Consider the following 6,000-nt stretch of genomic DNA (forward strand, 5'->3'; position numbering starts at 1 on the left):
TCACTTCCCTCCTTACCCTGCATGGATTCCTTGGTCCGTCATTATTATCACTTCTTCACATATGCCCTCATCCTGCTTAAAATTCACCAGGCAAAAGCCCAAACCTTGTTAAATCCAATTCTCCACCCATTGAACATCTGCGCTCAAGAAACTGCCACATGTACTGTCTTAGACTTTATTTTCCAAGAAGAAATTCCTTAGACAGGATTACAATAGAAGTAGTTTTCTCAGAGGTGATCCTTGGAAATATCAGTAGAGAAGTCAGGAAGTGGGAAAGGGAAGAAAGAAAGCCAATAAATGACACATGAATAAGCAAGGTATTTCTCTGAGCAACTGGAGAATTCCACCAGGAAATGCTGCAAAATGTATTAAGCATGCCTCAAAATTGTCCCAGCTGAACGCTGAGAGTGTTAGGGTATTTATCCACGTATTGGTCTTCTAGGGATGCCATAACAAAATACCACTGACTGAGTGGCTTAAACAACGGACACTTACTAATATTTTCTCACAGTTCTAGATGCTAAAAGTCCAAGATGAGGGTGCCAGCATGGTTGGTTCTAATGAGTGCCCTCTTCTGGATTTGCAAATGAACACTTTCACCTGGTAAAGAGAGAGAACAAGCTCTTCAGTGCCTATTTTTGTAAGGGCACCCCATCATGAGGGCCCCACCCAAAGGCCCCATCTCTAAATGCCATTACATTGGGGGTTAGGGCTTCAACATATAAATTGCAAGGAGACACAAACATTCTATCCATAACATCCACCAAAGCCCTTTCTATCATTGGTTGAGAGCTGCTTCACAGGGTGGTAACACTTCAGCATTTCCTAGTTATCCTACATTCATGCAGAGCATGTTCCCATAGCCAGAACAAATGTGTAAAGCCCTCAAGTGGAGAGTTGGATGCGTTTGCAGTCATTGCGTAAAGGTGACTGCTGGGAGGATGTGGACAGGGAACCAGACATAACCAGCAGCAGCTTTTCCACCTACTGACTGGTCTCAGCCTCAGATAGGCCTTTAGTGTTGCCTGGCAATCCTGTTGAATTTCTCTAGTCAGCTCTCTCTCTCCTTCCTGTTCCTCATTCTCTCTTAAACCTCCAAGTCCCTCTCACACTTCATCCTCAGCCTTTGACCTCAATTCCTCTTTCATTAAAACAACTGAGGCCATCAGAAGACAACTCCACTTTTTCCACCAGTAGGACTACCCCCTCTCTGCATCTGTGTCCATCCTCTCTGCCACCTCCTGTTGACTGTGGATGAGTATGGCACATACCATCCTCTTTAAGACCAAACTCTCCACCTGGGACCTATCCTGCAGGTCCCATCCCCTCTTTCCACTCAAGGACAGCACACTTAAATTTGCCCACCCTGCCCTCCTCATCCATGTTCCCATATCAGCATTCAACTGTACTGTAACTTCTCCATCTTAAAAAACAAGCAAGCAAACAAAAAAACAGAGACCAATCTAGATACTACCTACTTCTTTGTTTTCCTTTATAGCAAAACTGCAAAAGATTTGTGTATTCCTTTTGCCAGTGATGCAGACTCAAAACAAAAACAAAAAAAGATCTGTGTATTCCTGCTCACTGAAATTCCTTTTCTCCCATTTACTTTAAGAAATTTTAACATTTTATTATGAAAAATTTCAATCATATCTAAAAATAAAGAATATCACAATTAATTCATTATTATATTACTCAGATTTAATAATCATGAATTTAATGCATAAGTGCTTCATTTCTTTTTTTCTTGCTGAAGTGTTTTATTTTTATTTTTATTCATTTATTCATTTAGCAACAAAGTCTCGCTCTGTCACTCAGGCTGCAGTGCAGTGGTGTGATCTCGGCTTACTACAGCCTCTGTCTCCTGGGTTCAAGTGATTCTCCTGCCTCAGCCTCCCGAGTAGGGATTACAGGCACCTGCCACCAGGCCCAGCTAATTTTTGTATTTTTAGTACAGATGGGGTTTCACCATGTTGGCCAGGCTGATCTCAAACTCCTGACCTCAAATGATCCACCTGCAGCAGCCTCCCAAAGTGCTGGGATTACAGGCGTGAGCCACCACACCTGGCCTGAAGTGCAAGTCCCAGATAGTGTGACATTTTAGTCTTAAATACTCAGGATACATCTATAAGAAATGAGGAATTTTCTTAAACAACTTTAACTTGATTAAGAATAATGATGAGGCCGGGTGCAGTGGCTCACGCTTGTGGTCCCACCACTTTGGGAGGCCAAGGCAGGTGGATCACGAGGTCAGGAGATCGAGACCATCCTGGCTAACATGGTGAAACCCCATCTCTATTAAAAATACAAAAAAATTAGCTGGGCATGGTGGTGGGCACCTGTAGTCCCAGCTACTTGGGAGGCTGAGGCAGGAGAATGGTGTGAACCCAGGAGGCAGAGCTTGCAGTGAGCTGAGATCGTGCCACTGTACTCCAGCTTGGGTGACAGAGCAAGACTCTGCCTCAAAAAAAAAAAAAAAAAAAAAAAGAAGAATGATGAAACAATATTGTAGTATGTATTGTGTATTATAATAATAATCCCTCTGTTCTTTCTCAAAAATATCCCACTCTGATCAGGGTGTTTGTCTCCACTATTCCACATGAACTTCTCCTGACTAAATCACATGACCACTCTGTTGTCAAGCCTAATGACTATTTCTCACTGGTAAGGTGACCAACTGTTGCAGTTTGCTTAGAGATTTCTTAGGACAAGGGACTTTGTCTTAGCCCATTCAGGCTGCTCTAACAAAAATGCCATAAACTGGTGGCTTATGAATAACGCAAATTTATTTCTTACAGTTCTAGAGGCTGGGAAGTTCAAGATCAAGTTGCCAACAGATTTGATGTCTGGTGAGGGCTCACTTGCTTCATAGATGGCACCTTCTGTCTGTGTCTTCACAAGGTGAAAGGGGCTAGCTAACTCTCTGGGATCTCTTTTATAAGGTCACTAATCCCATTCATGAGGACAGAGCCCTCATGACCTAACCATCTCTCAAATATCCCACCTTCTTTTGTTATTTGAGATGGAGTGTAGCTCTGTCACCCAGGCTGGCGTGATCTGGGCTCACTGCAACCTCCGTCTCCCAGGCTCAAGCAATTCTCATGCCTCAGCCTCCCGAGTAGCTGGGACTACAGGTGTGCACCACCACTCCCAGATAATTTTTGTATTTTTAGTAGAGACAGGGTTTCACCATGTTGGCCAGGCTGATCTCAAGCTCCTGACCTCAGGTGATCAGCTCACCTTGGCCTCCCAAAATGCTGGAATTACAGGCATGAGCCACCATGCCCAGCCCCACCTTCTAATATAATCACATTGAGGATTAGGTTTCAATGTATGAATCTGGGGGGAACACAAACCTTCAGACCATAGCTGACTTTCAGTGCTAAAACCCAGAGTGTCTCAGGCAAACCGGGATAGTTTGCTGTTGTATTTCTCAGTCCTTATCTTTCTCAACTTTTCAGGAGCAATTGACAGGGGTAATTATTCCTTTCTTCTTCTTCTTTTTTTCTTTTGAGATGGAGTTTCGCTCTTGTTGCCCAGGCTGGAGTGCAGTGGCATGATCTCAGCTCACTGCAACCTCCACCTTCTGGTTTCAAGCGATTCTCCTGCCTCAGCCTCCTGAGTAGCTGGGATTACAGGCACCTGCCACCACGCTCAGCTAATTTTTGTATTTTTAGTAGAGATGGGATTTCACCATGTTGGCCAGGCTAGTCTCAAACTCCTGACCTCGTGATCCACCTGCCTCAGCCTCCCAAAGTGCTGGGATTACAGGCCTGAGCCACTGCGCCCAGCTATTCCTTTCTTCTTAAGCAACATTCTTGTCTTCCAGGACACCAGTCTCCCTTGGTTCTCTACCTCCCTCTCTGGCCACTTTGTCACAGTCTCCTTTGCTGGTTCTGTGCATCTGCCTGAACTCTGAATGTTGGCATGCCCCAGGGTTCTCTGGCCTCAGTCCTCTTCTCATCTTTCTTTACTCCTAAGTCTTTAAATATCACATACGCATTGATGATTTACAGATTTCTATCTCCAGCCCAGACTTCTCACCTGGATGAGAGACTGTCACTTCAACTGATGATTTGGCATCTTCACTTGAAAGTTTTAAAGACATCTCAAACGTGGTAGTTCAAAACCAAAGTCCTGATCCCTCCCCAAAAACCTTCTCTTCTTACAGCTCTCCTTGTGATAACAGATGACAACTTCATGCTTCTACCTGCTCAGAGGAAAAACTTTGGGCTCATCTTTGACTCCTGCATCATATGCCCCACATGCAATCCATCAGCAAATCTGGTTGAGTCTTCTTTCAAAAATTATTCACAATCCAACTACTTCTTACCACCTCCATTGGCACCATTTCTTGCCTGAATTATTGCAGTACCCTCCTAATTGGCCTTCCTACCCCCATCAGTGATTCTTTCCAGCATGCTAAAATGCTGTGATTTTTACATCCTTATATTAAAGCTTGAGAAATGGTAAGAATCCCATTTTAACAGATACATGAAAGTACTTTCCCTATGAAGCTACACCAGTGGAATATATTAGGTCACCAGCATACATTGACTCTATTTTAACTTTTGATTTTACAAAGAGTTCACCCCACGTTATGTCTAGAGATCTATAATTAAAAGATTGAGTTGTCCAGGGCTGTGAAATACTTTTTCCACATTTCTCCATTTTTTTTTTAAAGCTGTATTTTAAATGAAACAAATAGTTTGGTTACTGTCATTATAATCCTGTTTATATTGACACAAAGTTTAAATATTTTTGGAGTATTTTATCCACTTGAATTAAAATGCATGAATGTATTTTTATGAAGAAGCCCAAGAATATGAGTGAAACACTGCTTAGTTGGACTTAATTCAATGTACCCATTCCATGAAGCCAAATTTCTGGGGGTGAGTATGCATAAACATAATGACTAGTCTTACATTTTAGTTCTTCAATGTTAACGGTACTTCTCACAAATTGATTTCTAAATTGTCCAAGCAAATCACTCATCTTCGGCATCACACCATAGTTTTTATTTTAGAAGCCTTTCTAAAAAGGCAATCCTAGGCCATGTGTGGTGGCTCATGTCTGTAATCCCAACACTTTGGGAGGCCAAAGTGGGCGGATCACCTGAGGTCAGGAGTTTGAGACCAGCCTGGCCAACATGGCAAAACCCTGTCTGTACTAAAAATACAAAAATTAGCTGGGCATGGTGGTGCATGCCTGTAGTCCCAGCTATTTGGGAGGCTGGGGGAGGAGAATCGCTTGAACCCAGGAGGCAGAGGTTCCAGTGAGCTGAGATTACGCCACTGCACTCCATCCCCAGTGACAGAGTGAGACTCCATCTCAAAAATAAAATAAAATAAAAAAGCAATCCTAATTATTTTATAAAAATTCCTTAAAAACTAACACAATTGTTTCCTTGCTATGACAAAAAATATGTTTCCACTATGTTTTCCTAGAAGCTTTCCAGCAAACACAACCATTATTACTCATAATTCTCAATAATCAATAAAATATTGGCCAAGCACTTTATTACTAAGATTACATGCAACGAGGCATGGAAAATGTTATCTGTGGTTTATCCACCAAGAGTCTTAATGGAATACCTGCTGGAACCACAAAACCATGCTGAAGACTATAGAGACACACAGATTTCCCTTCTCCTAAAGCCTCGCTGAATTGCTCTGCAAAGTGAAAAGCTGAGTCAATCCTCTGAAAAATCAGCGGGGAAAGAGCAGCTCCTTGAGGCAGGCTGTATCTTATACACTGGCCTCCTCCATCTGGTGAGAAGGCATTCCTGGGAGAGGGAGTACTACCTGGTCCCTCCCTCTGCAGATGGGGAGCAGACTGTGCCTTGCCAATTGCATTTCTGTTCATTCTGATTCCCTGAAGTCATGACTTGTCTCTAGACACAGTTCCTTCAGCTCCCGTTCAGAAAATTGTTGCTAAATCTTCCAAGGCTGCTGCAATATTTGTGAGCTCTTTCATCATGTCAAAGGACTTCCACCAATC

Source organism: Pongo pygmaeus, chromosome 4 (assembly GCF_028885625.2).
Source record: "Pongo pygmaeus isolate AG05252 chromosome 4, NHGRI_mPonPyg2-v2.0_pri, whole genome shotgun sequence".
Lineage (NCBI taxonomy): Eukaryota > Metazoa > Chordata > Mammalia > Primates > Hominidae > Pongo > Pongo pygmaeus.